The 17,023-nt window shown below is 46.2% G+C and overlaps 1 protein-coding gene across 2 annotated transcripts in view; it reads left to right on the forward strand.

Moving 5' to 3' along the window:
* The first annotated feature begins 12,828 nt into the window (after nucleotides 1-12,828).
* The window catches only part of TRANK1 (tetratricopeptide repeat and ankyrin repeat containing 1), a 55,167-nt gene continuing 50,972 nt past the window's right edge, over nucleotides 12,829-17,023 (forward strand). The window contains exon 1 of one of the 2 annotated variants that reach the window (XM_054815522.1): nucleotides 12,829-12,905. The gene's annotated coding sequence lies outside the window, so the exon portion shown is untranslated. Of the gene's footprint in view, nucleotides 12,910-17,023 lie in introns of both variants that reach the window. The other variant, XM_054815523.1, reaches the window with a different exon arrangement.

Genomic DNA, 17,023 nt, shown 5'->3' on the forward strand with positions numbered 1-17,023 from the left:
GAGCTGAAAGCGTCTGCTGGATCTCAGCGCACAATCTGGGACAGAACACATTTACTCAAACTCTTCCTTGCGCGCGCTGTTGCTGGCAGCTATTTGCACTGTCAGTATCTGCCCTAGACCAGCCAGGAGGAAAATTTCCACCTTTTATTATTTATACCTGTGTTATAGTTTGTATCATACAGATGCAGTTCATTTTACTGGATGTTGCTTGCATGAAGCCTTAAAATCTTGCATGGTCTGTGCCAAGCTTCCAATTTCCATGTTGAAGCTGATGTGAATAAGGTTATTTCTCTGTTTGGCTGCGAGTAGCCATCAAAAGACTTTTTCATATTTGCATCACAACTGCTCCAACTGGAGGTCAGCCTGGCCTGTTCATACCCTGCAAGCTTTGCTCTGACACATTCAAGCTTAAATTGTTGTTTTGTGTGACAATCCGGTGAAGAAGGGGAACATCAGTCACAACTTAATCCCTAAAAATAATTCACCGGAGAAGCCTGGTAGAGACATACATGTCATGGTAAAATACTTCTTTGGGTTTTAGATTTATTTTTTTTTTACTAAGAAGATAAAGAATATATGAATTTGTTTTTATTAAATCAAATAAAAACCAAATTATCTAGATTTCATTTTGATAATTTAGGAAGATATAACCAGTGTATTTGGATGCCAGAGCTCAGAACTGGTGTCAGAACAATAGAAGTGGTGAAGAATGAATGAAAAAAGCCTGTTGGAATCTTAATGCTTTTTAAGATCCCAAAGAGGAAAGCTAATATATTTAGCAATCAATGCTAAGAAATTTCAAAAGGCAAGAATTAGTTTCTTGGAAAGACACAAAACTGAAACAGCCCCATAGTCATTAGAGAAATGTAGTGAGTTTTTCCCGTGGAGACATACAGCACCATTTAATAAAAAAGAAAAAATAATGCAGTAGGACTACAATCTTATTAAATCTTTCTTACTGCTGAGAAGAGGTGGCCCAAGTGCCAGTCACAATATGGATTTCGAATTCTTTGATTTTTATTATAAAATGCATTTTGTTTTTAAAAAATGGAAAGATCACTCTAGTGCTGGGTGTGATAATCTTGACCTACTATATAATGTAACATTTTCCAGTCTTACCCACTTATTAGCTGCAGCATGTAGTTATTATGATTATTCCAACTTACTGATGATGATTATTCCAACTCAAATGCATTAAGAAGACCAGAAAACTGTTTTTAAACATATTTGTAGTTTGTTAGTGACCCATTCAAAGTCACCATTGCTTTATTCGGCTTGAGCAATTAAAATAGAATATAAAGAAATTGTAAATAAGGTTTAAGAAAGAATTAGAGCATGGGATTGTAGCATAGGGGAAACAAGTAAATCCTGGTTGGCCCAACACTATCTTCTCCTTTACAGAGCGAGAACCCAAGACTACACGCTCTAACAGGAGGCAAGGCTACAAAAAGGCAGAGACCTGCTACACTGGCGAAAGGACTGGAGAGTGATGAAATCAATTTAAAAGGTTAAAATTATTAGGGATTTAGACTGCAGCTCAAGCAGAATAGGAGGTTGAAAGATGAGGATTGCTTGAACAAAAAAGACTGATTTGGGTTTTTTTGTTTTCAAAAAGAAGCAAGTTGAGCAGCATTCCAGTAAGTAACAGGGTTTTTTCTATGCTAGTACTTTTATAAAATTCCTTGCAAGAAACAGCTTTTTTCATAGGTGATATTCCAGTCTCTGGAAATATCTTCTCATTTGCCTTTAAATAATTTTCCTTGATGTGCGTGTTAATAGGAAATTGTATCTTTCACCCTTCTTACAGTTTTTTACTGCCAAACAGCAGCAAAGTTTATGACAGTTTCTTAAAACTATCTCCAGTTGGCTAGAAAGAGATAACTGAAAGAATGCAAACCAAATTTATGAGACCAATTTTATGGCAGCTTTTTTTTTCCCCATTACAGTAACTGCATCGTTCCACAGTGTTTAGATTTTTCCAAGCTATTCTTCACAATGATGTTAGTTTTCCTGATATTCTACTTATCTTTTCCTTTGAAACAAAAAATCATCTGGGCCAGTCGGGAAGTATGAAACAAAAGCCCTATTTTTTTCCTTCATTTTTGTAACTTATTTTCTGTGTGACTGTGTATTCCGCAGAATATAAGACTTATCTTTATAAAACATTTTGTGAGCTCTGGATGGTAATTTCTGTATGATGGTGTAATACTACTGCATGACATTTTATGTATTCTGTCACTGTTTTTTTTCCTCTGGGATTTAGTATATTCTCAAAGATCAGTTATTCTGGCATAGTCTCAGTTAGGGGAAGCTTAAGATGAACTTAAAAGTACTATATTAAGTATATAGAATTATTATATGTTAATGGAAATAAATTGAAGAATAAACATATTTTAAATTATATACAGGTGTCCTCATCTTGAGACATAAGAAAGAAATTTTTTACAGTGAGAGCAATCAATCACTGGAAAAACCTCCTCAGGGATGCGGTAGAGTCCCCATCACTGGAAATTTCCACAATGAGACTGGACTCGGTGCTATATAATCTCATCTAGGCTCCCTTTCCCACCAAAGGTTGGACCAGATGATCTTTGGAGGCCCCCTCCAACCTGGGCTCTTCTATGTTTCTCTGATTATTGTGTGTTTGGACTGCAGGGAAAAACAATTGTTTTGTAATATTTTCTTTGGTAGTAAATACGGGGGGTGGTTTATCCTAATTTTTATTGTCATAACTAGAGAATGAAAAATTCCCATTTTGATTTTGCTCTTTAGTATAAATATCTTGCAAGAATGGACAAAATACATATGCTGAAGTTTCTATACCTTAGCCTTTCCTTTAGTAGATGAACCAGCTCTCGTGGGGTCATCTGAGTCTTGGGCCAAGAGCTCTCTAATGACCTGTACATTCCTGAACTTTCTAAGATAAAAGAAATTTTTAAAAAAAAATGCTTACTTTCCAGAAAGAAGGGGATAAACCGTCCTCTCTCACCTCCAGCCAGTGACCTGCCTGCTCTAAAATTTAGAAGTCACATTTTAGTTAATATGTACCTATTCAGTTACTGGGCAGGATCTGGGGAATTTTTACCACCACTGTTCTCAGGGTATTTAATTTCTCTCAATGGATATCGAGAATAGCAAAAGCACCGTGGACTTCAGTCAGCTGAGAACACCTGCAGGGGCTTGGATGCACGGAGGTTTGCACCACTCCGGCAACCACACTGACATCAGTTATTAATCAGTAATGAAATAAAAATGAACTGGGGTTTGCATGCGGTTTACTCTCCTGCTGTGCTGTAATTGGGAGGGGGGGAAGAGAGAGGAAGGAGGGGGAAATTATAAGAGGTAAGAAGAGGCTTTTAAGTTAGTGGAGGGGAAACGGGCTGCTGAAGCTCTGCCAAATTTTCACTTTTGAGTTTTACTTCCACAGAGAGACCTTGCTCCCAATGGCAAAAAGGTCTAGAGCAAACAGCTACATGCCCAATCAGGGGGACACCCCGTGCTGCAATACGTGGCTGTTGTTCAGAGGAGCCACGTAACCAGAAGAGCACAGCGACCCACAGAATTGCGTAAAATTTGCATCACGTTCTGCAGAGACTTCTGAGGTTTTTAGATAATAATATCTGCAGTGTGTAACTCAGAATTTGTTGCCTGCTTGTGCTACGGTTAAATAGATTTATAAGCCTGTGACAGTTAAAAGTGCTGTGGAAAACTTGGTGAGACATTTGAATAAGTAGTGTTTAGACATTAATTAAAGAGATCCCCACCACTTTTGAAGGTAATCGGAGTATATCGCAGCTATATTGTCTTCCTGCAGTAGTATGACAGTAGATGTGTGAACAAGATGTGCCTGTTTGCAGGATAAGGCTCTTCATTTGCCGAACTGACATGGACACAAAAGCAATCTGTTTTTTCACAGCTTCCTTTTTTAACTTAATGTAGTGGACATTTAGTGGAGGGGATGTATGTGAGTAAGAGGGTTGGGTATAGTGCTGTGTCGGGTTTGCGTGGCAAGGTTTTGGTAGCGGGGGGGGCTACAGGGGTGGCTTCTGTGAGAAGCTGCTAGAAGCTCCCCCTGTGTCTGACAGAGCCAATGCCAGCCGGCTCCAAGACGGACCCCCCGCTGGCCAAGGCCAAGCCAATCAGCGCCTCTGTGATAACATATTTAAGAAGGGAAAAAAAACAAGTTAGAGGGAGCTTTTGCAGCCGGAGAGAGGAGTGAGAAGATGTAAGAAACTCTGCAGACACCAAGGTCAGTGCAGAAGGAGGGGCAGGAGGAGCTCCAGGCGCCGGAGCAGAGATCCCCCTGCAGCCCCTGGTGAAGACCATGGTGAAGCAGGCTGTCCCCCTGCAGCCCATGGAGGAAGGATGAGGGGGTGTAGAGATTCCACCTGCAGCCGTGGAGGACCCCACACTGGAGCAGGTGGAGGCACCTGAAGGAGGCTGTGGCCCATGGGAAGCCCACGCTGGAACAAGCTCCTGGCAGGACCTGTGGACCCGTGGAGAGAGGAGCCCACACTGGAGCAGGTTTGCTGGCAGGACTTGTGACCCCGTGGGGGACCCACGCTGGAGCAGTCTGCTCCTGAAGGTCTGCACCCCGTGGGAGAGACTCATGTTGGAGCAGTTGGTGAAGGACTGTCTCCCGTGAGAGGGACTCCATGTTGGAGCAGGGGAATGATGAGAGGAGTCCTCCCCCTGAGGATGAAGAAGCGGCAGAAACACTGTGTGATGAACTGACCATAACCCCCATTCCCCGTCCTCGGGTGCTGCCGGGGGGGGTGGAGGTTGAAGCTGGGAGTGAAGTCGAGCCCGGGAAGATGGGAGGGGTGGGGGGAGGTGTTTTAAGATTTGATTTTATTTCTCATTACTCTGTTTTGCTTAGTAATAAATTAGATTAATTTCCTCTCTACGTTCAGCCTGTTTTGCTCGTGATGATAATTAGTGAGTGATCTCTCCCTGTCCTTATCTCGACCCATAAGCTTTTCGTTACACTTTTTTCTCCCCTGTTTAGTGAATGAGGGGAGTGATAGAGCGGCTCTGGTGGGCACCTGGCCCCCAGTCAGGGTCAACCCACCACAAGTGCTTGGTAAGAAATAAGTGATTCAGGAAAATCCTGCCAGCAGCTCCAGAACCAAGCAAAGGTCTAGATACTGACTGAAGGAGCAGTCCTGCAACTGGAGGAAACGTCCTGCATGGATGGAATGGACACAGGGGTGCGGTGCCTGGATGCTCAGTTTTGAGCAGGAACGGCCATGCCAGCCATGCTGTGCCCCTGGGATGGGGGAGATCACACTGGCTTAGTTGGAAGGCCTGGAGGATGGGTGGCAGAATGTGTGCTTTTTAGTAGTCACTGTCATGAGCTGGTTTTGGGAGGTTGAATCGCATAAGGGGAGAATTTGGAAAAGCTGGTTGGTCCTCTGCATGCATGATAGCGTGCCCACTGTTGGCAGTGAAAACAAATACCTTCTGCTTAACACTTGGCATGTACTCATCACAAAAACAAACACGGAAATTCCTGACAATCTTGTCCGGTGTGCAGCTAGGAGTGTGCTGATGCTGAGACCTGGATGGGAGCATATTTCAGTTAGGTGTCCTGTTTAGCCTGTGCAGATTCTTGGCTGGTTTCCTGATGCACAAACATCTCCTGGCCCTTGGGCATCTCTTTGTAGGAGCATTCCTCTTCCTCTCTGTCATCAAGGCTGTCACCTCTGTTTCTCATGAAGTAAGGCTCAACGCCACTGTCTCTTGCTGAAATCCCATTCAGTCCTTGGTGTCGCAGATGGACACGTTCTTTGCTGATTCAGGCTTTACCTTCCTGCTCCAAAGCAGGGGGTGGCCCTTTGCTACTGTTATTTTTGTGATTGGCTTCATGCAGTCTTAGCTATCCTGGGGGTTTTGTCATTCCCATATCACACCACCCGTAGGTGGCTACACCCCATTAGATGGTATAGAAGCACAGAAAAGTGGATCTGAAGTTACTGGCAAATTACCTGAAGTAGAACTAGGGTAAATTTATGGATTTACTTCAAAACAAAAGCGTACAAAAGTATGTATCTTTGTTTTATTACAGTTATGGGTTTCTGTCAGGGTGACTCAACTCGGATGACAAGCCCCATGTTTTTGTTTGTTCTGTTGCCACTGGCTGTTGGTTGCCCTTTCTCTGGATTCCTTCAGGTGCTGCTGCTGAGGAGACTCACCAGTCCCAGCCTGTACCAGCGAGCCTCAGGGCATGCCTTCCTCCAACCTTCGTCTTCTTCCCTGCTCTCCACCTTTCTGTCTTTCTTCCCTTGCCCCCACTCCTCCTTGCTCAGTTATTTTCCCTCCAAAACAAATATATTGAGATGACAGGTGCAGAAGGGGCACGTTTCTTTACCCCGGTCACACCTATTGCTCTTCCTAGCTGTTCTTCATCACTTGCTCGGCTTAGTTTCTGCCTCTCATACAACTATTTGAACTGCTCTCGCAGGAGTGGCTACACTTCATGTAAACAGTCTTGAACTGGCTGGGTTGTTCCAAATTGTTTAGCAGCTGTAAAAGGAGATAGTAAATGAAGAGAACTATTTGTGTGGTACTAAATGATTTTTATGCTGCCACAGCTTTAATGCTGCTATCGATAGTCAGGTTAAAGTCTACATCCCTAGAGCAGTCTTTCCATGCACAACAGGCCTTGTGGTGTAAAAGATTATATTGCTTTTCTAAGAAGTTATCCAGTGCTTGCTGTCACAGAACTCCAGTCCCAGCTCAGGACACAACTGTTTTAAGTGTATAAAGAATAACACCAGAAAATGGCTGTGGACTGTGCTGTTGGCAAACACAGGAGGAACAAAACCCCTTGTGTTGCAAAGAGCACCAACGATTGTGTGTGGATCGCTGACAACTGCTTGTACAATGATACAGACCTTTTCTTGGAGGGCTATATAATGCCTTAATAGACGTTCAGATGGTTTACAAGTATACTAGCCTATATGATGCTGACGCAGGCAAGGTTAAGCAGTCAGGCTTTAAGGAAAAGGAGTAACAGGAAAGGATAATGGGCAAGATTCATTAGGAGAGATGTGAAGGGAATTTTCAGCATTAGGGCAACTAGAAGCAAAATGATAAATAAAATAGGCATGTATTTGCCATTACTTGTGTTGCATTATCCTTCACTTATTATATGCTTACAATTCCATTAAAAAGTTCTTTTAAAGCTATTATTCTGAAGTACCTGATTTCTCTGGGATGGGTTTCTTGACCTCACAGATAAACTAGGGAAAACACAAGTTCATCACTAGTATTACTACGTCACTTTGGAGATATGCTTTTAAAGTCAAGCAAACACCCTGAAATAATCACACTGATAGAAGCTGCAGCTTGGATACCTCCATGAAACCACACCTACAACCACAAACTTTTGCCCTCATAGCTGTAATAACTGGAGACATCATTTATGGCCAGTGCATTTTTGTTGACTAACACTCTCATGCGGGGCAGTTATACCAGGAAAAACATGGTTTTCCGTGTACGGTGTGTTGTGGTTTAACCCGGCAGGTAGCTGAAATAACCACACACCTGTTCACTCACTCCCCCCTCCAAGTGGGATGGGGGAGAGAATTGAAAATGGAAAAGGAAAAAAAGATTTGTGGGTTGAGATAAAGACAATTTAATAGGACAAAACAAACAAAAAAAGGAATAAAAAATATAATAATAATAACAACAACAATAATAATAATAAATATACAAAACAAGTGATACACAGCACAATTTCTCATCACCTGACGTTGATACTCCACAAGACCCTGAGCTGACCCGTCTCCTGGCCCACTCCCCACTTATATATGGAGCATGATGTCATATGGTATGGAATATCCCTTTGGCCAGTTTGGGTCAGCTGCCTTGGCTGTGTCCCCTCCCAGCTTCTTGTGCACCCCTGCCTTCTCGTTGGCAGGCCAGTATGAGAAGCTGAAAAGTCCTTGACTGCTTGGCAACAACTAAAAACATCAGTGTGTTATCAACATTATTCTCCTCCTAAATCCAAAACACAGCACTAACCAGCTGCTGGGAAGGAAATTAACTCTGTCCCTGCTGAAACCAGGACACAGTGTCAGGGAGCAGCAAGGGCCAGCTGCTCCCCAAGGGATGGGGAAACGTGGGGATCCCCAGGGGACCAGCTGGGCAGGGGCTTCCCCAGCCAGGGTCTGTCCCACTGCCCCCAGTGAGGGAGCTGGGCAGGCTGGGGGGAGCCAGGTGCAGCCCCCCAGCCCAGGGCATCAGGCAGCTCCATGGGGATTGGGACAAGCTGAGGCCATGCTGGGATGTCAGCCTGTGGGTAAGGGTCAGGATCAGGCCCGGTGAGGACAACCAGGGTCAGACAGAGCCCCGTGATCACTGGGCCCATGGGCAGGAGCTGGGGGTGACCTGGGTGAGGTTGGGCAGAGCTCTGAAGGCTGACTGGTGTCCCCAGGACCCTGAAGTGTGGTATAGTTTTCTCGGGTCCTCGAGGGAGAGAGAACAATGATTTACCAGTTCAGGTTGTGTCAGTGTCAGGTGCACGTTGCCACTACAACAGATGCAACGCCTTCAGTTGGGAGCTGAGTCTGCATCCCACCAGACATAGATCTCTGGTAAGATGTAGTAGTATCTGACCCTGGCTAGGCATCGTGCTCTTGGGATCCAGGAGATGCTGGCTGCTGAGGAAAGCAAGAGCTGTTGGTGGAGTAGCTCCCTCAAGCTCAGCACAGCTGAGGGCTTGTGATATGTGCTGCAACTCTTGTTCCTGGATGTTATGAAGGGTGTTCTTCCCCTCAAAGCAAGGTTTTCCCATCATTGAAAAAGGAGCAGAGCTGAAAAGCATGATTTCTAGCATCGGCCTTGTGCCAAGGCCCATCTTTTCCATGCAATGGATGCATCTCCATCATAAGCTCTGATGCGCGGGTTCATGTATGGAGTGACAAGGAAGTGGAGGGATCTGTTACTCACTTTCCTATCCAAAAGAAATGTTTTCCCTTGGAAACATACCCACACCAATGCCTCTGCTCTACAGTTGCAACAGAAGGGGTGTAGGAGCTGGGTAGAAAGGGCGTTATACATCATTTTATGCTGCCTTGCTGGACTTTATGAGCACCTCCTCCCAGTGCTCCTTCTTCTGCATCTAAGTGCCCCTTATCAGCCAGTTTGCCTAACTGCTTACCTGTCTATCTGCCTATGGACTGTCAGACGTGGTACTGCCTCCACAAGCGGGTCCGCCCTTTTCAGTTTCTGTTCCTTCACTCGTATAGAATGAGGAAACGCCATAATTTGCAGAGTCAGCAATTCACTGGCAATGTGTGTGCATGGCAGGGACGCAGCTTTTGGAAGTATTTTGCTCTGCACGAGCAGGAAACACCCTGATGCACGCAGGCGAAAGGCTTACAAGCTGCCAAGTTTCATTTTTACAGCTGAGTTAAAAAAAAAAAAAAAAAGAAGTTTCGTTTTCTGTCTCCTGACTGGTTTTATAAACATACCCGTGGCTTACAAATAGATGTAGCGAAGACTGTTTGTTGTGCCACTGTTTCAGTCAGAGTGCCTTCTAAGCCAGAAAGCAGTGTCTTCTACTTTCTGCACCAGAATTGAGGTGGGTTGGTCCTTGGTTTCTCTGCACTGAAGTGAAACACCCCTAAATAACAATGATAGGGAATTCAGCGGTTACATGAAATGCTAGATACATTAGTCCCCAACAGCCACTCATTCCTCTCACCATCTATATTTGGTTGACTCACACAAGAACTTTTGCCTGAATAAAAACTGCAAAATCCCACCCGTGGACTTTGATTTAAGTCACTTAGCAAACAAGATTACACTGAGGAGCATGCAGTTTTCCCACCTCGTATCAATGCAGCTCCAAAACAACACTGCTTTTTTTAAAAGTGGCTTTGCTCCATTATTTTGATGCATGTCATTTAGAGCAAAGTGGTAAAAACACCCACACTGACATTAGCATTACTTCATTTCTCCAGTCCCTAAATGGCTAGCAGGATAATTTATGTGAAACCTCAGCGCAGAAAATGGATGATTAGCAGAAATTAATTTTTATATGAGAATGTGGTGAGCTGACCTTGGGTGGACACCAGATGTCCACCAAGCTGCTCTATCACTCCCCTCCTCAGCAGGACGGCAGGGGTGGGGGGGAGGGGGGAGAAAATGACATGGGAAAAAACTCATATGTCAAGATAAAGGCTGTTTAATAAAGCAAAAGCAAAAGTCATGCATGGAAGCAAAGGAAAACCAAAACATTTTTCTCTACTTCCCATCAGCAGGCGATGTCCAGCCACTTCCCAGGAAGCAGGGCTTCAGTACACGTAGCAGTTGCTCTGGAAGTCAAATGTTGTAATAACGAATGCCCCCCCCTTCCTCCTCGTTTCTCTTAGCTTTTATTGCTGAGCAGATGTCATACGGTATGGAATACCCCTTTGGTCAGTTTGGGTCAACTGTCCTGGCTGTGTCCCCTCCCAAGCTCTTGCCCACCCCCAGCCTGCTGCTGAGGGGGAATGCTGGAGAGAAGCCTTGGTGCTGTGACAAAAGGATCGCAAATTGCTGCCTCTTTTCCAATTCCATTCTCAATTCCCTGGTTTCTAGCAAGGAACCCCAGCTGCTGGGCTTCTCTATCTTCCAGTTGCTGACTGTCGGCCCCATTGTCCAAGCACCGGAGCAGCCAGGCAGCAATCTGCTCACCTGGCTGGCAGCTGTAATCTTTCCGCATGTCTCGAAGTTCTGATGAGGTCGGGGACCAGGTAGTTTCTGCCTCCTGTCTGAATTCTATCACTCCTTCCTCCCATTTCTTTGTTGAAGGACTGGCTTCCTGATCAAACCTTTCCTCCTCTTCCTCCTCCCTTACTAATCCATGACACAGACCCATTGGCCTCCTTGTCCACTTTTTCACTACTGGGGCAATCACTGTAGCTGTGGTTCTTTGGGTCCCTATCTTGACCATGGTGTCCTCAGGTGCAGTTTGGGTCCCTGCCTCAACCACAGTCCTCTGAGAGTGTCCACAGTCCTCAACTGTGGCTTGATAGGCACATGCAAGGCCCCAGTACAGTGCTGGAAGCTGCTGGTTTTCACTGGGGTAAGGGAAGGCACCCTTCTATCAGGTGGCGCGTTGGTTTGCCGGGGTTGGTTGCCTGTTCAGGTGTGAAGTTCCAGGTAATGGGAGGTGATAACCATCCTAGGTACCTGCCCAAATCCTTCCACGCACCCTGCCACCCAGGGACCAGCCGCCTCAGGGCACATTTCAGTATCACCTCACCCAAAAGTTGTCTTCTTTTACACCAGGATGACATCAGGTTCCAGAAACCCCATATTATGTTAACAGTGTTAATTAGTAGTATGAAACAGCTCACGTAAGGGTGAACAAGGACCTTGGGAGCCTGCATAATAAACCCGTCCACATCAATCCTGAGTAGGAAGAGGGAGATGTATTCCCTCATCCTCTCCACAAGACAGCTCCCCCAGCACAGCAAGGCCATCAATGCCAGGGCAAAGCACAGAGACATTATTTGTATTAACGTGTTCCCAAGCTCAGCAAAATAAAGAGATAAGCAGTGTAGCCAAACAAACTCTATGACCTGCACAGGAGCTTGCCTCTTAGTAACTACGATAGCCGTAGCATGCTTAATACAAAACTGCTGTTGCCTTGTGGCCCACGTTGGGTGCTGAAAAGGACTGTGGTGGGTTGATCTTCTCTGGACACCAGGTGTCCACCAAAGCCACTCTATCACTCCCCTCTGCAGCAGGACCGGGGGAGGGCAAAAATAAGATGGAAAAAAACTCTTGGGTCAAGATAAAGGCAGTTAAATAAAGGAAAAGCAAAAGTTATGCGTGGAAGCAAAAGAAAACCAAAACATTTTTCTCTACTTCCCATCAGCAGGCGATGTCCAGCCACTTCCTGGGAAGCAGGGCTTCAGTACACATAGCAGTTGCTCCGGAAGTCAAATGTTGTAATAACGAATGCCCCCCCTTCCTCCTCCTTTCTCTTAGCTTTTATTGCTGAGCAGACGTCATACGGTATGGAATACCCCTTTGGTCAGTTTGGGTCAGCTGTCCTGGCTGTGTCCCCTCCCAAGATCTTGCCCACCCCCAGCCTGCTGCTGAGGGGGGATGTTGGAGAGAAGCCTTGGTGCTGTGACCAAACCCTGGTGTGTTACCAACACCTCGCTGGCTGCACAGCGCGATGAGGGCTGCTGGGGCGGGGGTGGGTGGGGGGCTATTAATCTTTGGTTATTGATCCCCTGTTCCCAGTGTGGAAAGACAATGGGAAATGATGCATTAGTAGACAGTTACGTTACAACAGGAGAAGCCATCACTCCCTATGTTTTCCTTAAACCGTGGAAGACCAAAGCAGTAGCGACTTCCTCTGAGCGGGGGCTGTCTTGGGAAATCACCGGGGACAGTACCGCGCCTCAGGATGAAGGAAGGGGTGACTGAGGCGGGGACAAACGCTGATTTTCGACGTAAGCTGAAGACGCTGCTACGTCATTTTTTATTTTTTTTTTAAAAAAGGCATTTACACGCCTGCCGCGGTGGGAGCACAACGCGATCTTGCAGGTTTCTGAATGTGCTGTTAGGAGACGGTTGCCTGCTATCACCCAGCCGCCCCTCCTCGCGCAGCGGAGAACGACCCCCGCCCCCTCCCCCGGGACCCGGCGCGGGCGGGGACCCACACACACACGACACACACACGGACACACACACGGACACACACGACACTCCCGGGAGGGGCGGGGCGGTCGCGGTTTCGATTCCCCGCGCGCGCCCCCCCCCCCACTCCCGGGGTGACGCGGTGGCGGAGGCGGGGCGCGGGGCGGAGCGGGGGCGGGCGGCGGGGCGACCGTGTTTAGGGGCGGCGGCCGGCGCGCGCCCCGGGGGCTTTTGCGCGCGGCGGCGGCGGGAGGCAGGTAGGTAGGTAGGTGCGCGCGCGCACGCAGTGACTGCTTCCCCCCCCCTTTCCCCGCCGTGTTATGTGCGTGGGGGAGCGGGGGCACCGGCCGCCCGTCGGCACGGCAAAGCCGCTGAGCCTGCTGCCGCTCCGTGCGGGGTTTGGGGGGGTGCCTGCCCGCGCTGCGCGGTCCTGCCTGCTCTGCACGGTTCTGCACGCACCCGTTGCGCGGTTCTTCATGCATTGTACGTCTCTGCTTGCACCGCGGTGGGAGCCGTTGCCCCTCGGGGGCGGCTTGCCATCTTGGTCGAGCTGGAGTGAACTTCCCGTGTACTTGAGCGGGAGGTTCCAGCAGTTCGGAGGAGGGGTCGTGCTTCCCCTGATAAGGATCGCGGGTGCGGGGTTTGGCGTGCGGCGGGGCTGTGCTGCTTGGGAAGCCTGCCAGGGAATGCGTGGGGTGGCTGAAGGAGGAAAAGGGAAGAGTGCATTCCTGCTGCAACCCAGCATCTGGGAGCGTGTGTTGGCCTGGTACAGCTTGCGTGGAAGCGCTGGGGGAGATGTCATGATGTATCCGTACTTGAAAAGGAGAAAGAGAACTCTTCTGGCACAGCCCTGAGCTAAGGATTGGCTTCAGTGGTTTTGGATTCTTTTCCCTGAAAAGCAAAACTCTTGTGCAAGGTCGTGGAATGGTCACTTCACAAAACAGGCTTTTTCATTTGAAAAGGATTTTGGGCACAGTGTGCACTTCAGAAGAAAAAAAGCAAAAGATCTCTCATCAGTCTTTGCATTTTTTGCCCAATTTACAGAAAATCAACTTCAGGTTTGATAGTGTGAGTTTATTGCAGATTGGAAGAGGCTTTGCTTTCCCATGAAAACACACAAAACGGAGTGTGTCCTACCAGTGTGTCCTGGTTTCAGCTGAGATAGGGTTCATTTTCTTTCTAGTAGCCAGTACAGTGCAGGTTTAGATTTAGGATGAGAATAATTTGCTATCACACTGATGGGTTTAGTGGTTGCTACATAGTTGTAGTGTCTACACTAAGTCCAGGACTTTTCAGCTTCCCACAGCCTGCCAGGTGCCCAAGAAGCTGGGAGAGGACACAGCCAAGGCAGCTGGTCCAGCCTGGCCAAAGGGGTATTCCCTACCATATGATGTCATCCTCTGTATGCAACTGGGGAAGCTAGCTGGGAGGCGGGAGTGCTGCTTGGCAACAGAATGGGCATCAGGTTGTTTTTGCATGTGGTGAGCAATTGCATTTGTGCATCACTTTTTTTATTGTTGTTGTTGTTATTATTGTGCTCTTCCTTTGTTATCATATTAAACTGTCTTTATTTCAAAAATACCATGAGGTTTTTTTCCATTCTTCTCCCCATCCCACGGAGCGGGGGGGTGAGCAGGTGGCTATGTGGTACTTGGTTATCAGTTGGGGTTAAACCACGGCACAGTGTTTTTATCAACTGTCCTGGTTTCAGCAGGGGTAGAGTTAATTTCCTTCCTAGCAGCTGGTTAGTGCTGTGTTTTGGATTTAGGAGGAGAATAATGTTGATAACACACTGATGTTTTTAGTTGTTGCCAAGCAGTCAAGGACTTTTCAGCTTCTCATACTGCCCTGCCAATGAGAAGGCGGGGGTGCACAAGAAGCTGGGAGGGGACACAGCTGGGACAGCTGACCCAAACTGGCCAAAGGGATATTCCATACTATACGACATCATGCTCTGTATGTAACTGGAGGGTTGGCTGGGAGGCGGGCAGCTCAGGAACTAGTTGAATATCGGTTCCAGGTGATGAGAAATTGTGCTGTGCATCTCTTGTTTTGGATATTCTATCATTTATTATTATTATTATTATTATTATTATTATCCTTTTTTGTCCTATTAAACTGTGTTTATCTCAACCCATGAGTTTCACCCTTTTTTTTGATTGTCTTCCCCATCCCACCAGGGGGGCAGCAAGGGAACAGCTGTGTGGTTGTTCTAGCTGCCTGCTGGGTTAAACCACGACACCAACATGCAATTAAACTTGTCAAGCATTGGCTGTGAACTGCACAAGCTTGAAAACCTTGCTGTTAGGGGAATCTTGTTGTTTTGTTTTGTTTTTCTTCTTTTCATTCCAGATGCAATACCATCTTGAGCTAATCTAAAGAAAGGAAATATTGAGGCTGTTTGTGGCTATTGCTTTCTTACCGGGTCAGCTCTGTTTGATGACAGGAACATTGCTAGGCTGAGCAAACAACTGCAGCAGTGTAAACACCTCCCTCTTGGACTGAGTTAGGTCTTGTATGGCTGAGCTAGACTAGGGATTTCAAGATTGTTGTTGTTTCAGAGCATAGGAAGCAGGGTTAACTTTTTATACAGTTTTGTGAGGGTTTGGGGATTTTTTGTTTTGTAAAACAGTAATGACACTGTGTAGATAGAATATTGAACATGTTTTTGCGTCATTTTTTTCTATATATAAAATGGGAGATGCAAGTCCTTTCTTAGTTTACTGGAAATTGTAAGCATATATACATATATATATAGAGAGAGAGAGTTTTTCTTGAAAATGCAACTCCACACTTGCCTTAACCATATGTTCTCTTAGGTATAACTTGTTACTGGTCCGTTGAAAAGAGGGGAGAATCATTTGAAACTGAAAGCAAAAAAGCCTGTTTTGTTTCAGTTAGCAAAACAGGAAGTTCTGGGGAACAAGGCCAAACCTGTCACTGGGGCAAGCTGTGAAGCAGTCTTCAATGAAAGCTGGTCCACATGTGCTCGGTGTGAGTTCAGCTCACGAGGAAAGGAGAAAGGATATTCTGAGATGCCACCTTAAATACAGGATGATGCGTCATGGTCTTGTGTGAGGACCTTTGTCGCCAAATTAATTAACAACGCATTGAGGTCTTGCCTATAAACTGAGAGCACTGTGATTTTTTTTTTTTTGGGTCTTTGAGTAGTGTTATTTTTCTAGGGTGCTTCCCAAAATGGTGTGTATTTTCGATGACATGAAGGTACCTTATGGACAGGCTCTGGACATCCCAAGTGGTCCGTAGGAGCCATTCTGTCAGGTGTCCGTTGCCCTGTTCATGGATGTAAAACTCCAGTTTCACAGGGAGTGCTCACAGTATAAAGCAGGTACAGAGCTGGTGTCCTGGGGTGGGTGCACTCATCTCATTTCGTGGTAAGTGTTGCCTTGTTCTTGGTGACGTGCTTTGATTTCCATTTCCTTTCTGTGTTGCTTCCTGGCCTATACTGATCCTGTGTACAAGTTAACAACAAATCCCTCCTCTTGAGGATTTATTTGTAATGTTTTAGTAGCGTCCTTGTCTTGAGGTTTTCTTGGATTACTGTGAGTCATCAGGGCTGACCCAGCACTTCTGGCCAGGTTTGGGTCCTGTTTCTGTGGTCTTGTTTGCTGGCCATGCATCTGAAAAGGAACCAAGCTGCTAAGCAGTGTCAGCTACGGGAGTTTGGTGTGTGGCTAGCTGGAGATGTCAGGCAGCTGGGCTTAGTTGTTAGTAATAATTGCTTTATAACAGTTTCATAAACAGAAACCAATGTACAGTGGCAGGCTGGAGAAGGAGGACCTCGGGAGGTCATTCAGACCAGCCCTACCAAGAGCAGGGTCCTAAGCAAGAGCTTGAGTTTTCTTGTGTTTGTATTCCGCTTGCTTCCCTTGTTTCACCCAGACCTTGCATTCATCTCTTCCTTATCTGGTTTGTACATGGCATCTGAGGTATTAACAGGCCGTTGAGATGTCTGTGCTAGTCATATCCTGGGGTGCATTTGCCAAATGTTAATAAGGATGTATGTCTTGTTTCTAGCAATGTCTGTGCCCTGCAATCATCGGTTTACTACAGAGCTGGCATCGGTTTATGTGTGGGAGGTGGTGAATGATTGCCTTTGCATTACTTGTTTTGTTTTCTTTCTCTTTTCTTCCACTTCTCTTTTGCTTATTCAACAATTTTTATCTTGACCCACAAGTTTTCTTGCTTTTACTCTTCCTTTCCTTTCACTCCATCCCGCTGGGGGGGGGGGGGAAGCAAGTGTTTAGCTGGCAATGGAGTTAACCCACAGCACTCACCACAACAAAAATCTTTCTTTAATTATATTCATATGCAGTTGTGGCCTTTACCTGTGCCAGTGATGTCAGAGCAATAG

The sequence above is a fragment of the Grus americana genome, chromosome 2, assembly GCF_028858705.1.
Source record: "Grus americana isolate bGruAme1 chromosome 2, bGruAme1.mat, whole genome shotgun sequence".
In the NCBI taxonomy this organism is placed as follows: Eukaryota; Metazoa; Chordata; class Aves; order Gruiformes; family Gruidae; genus Grus; species Grus americana.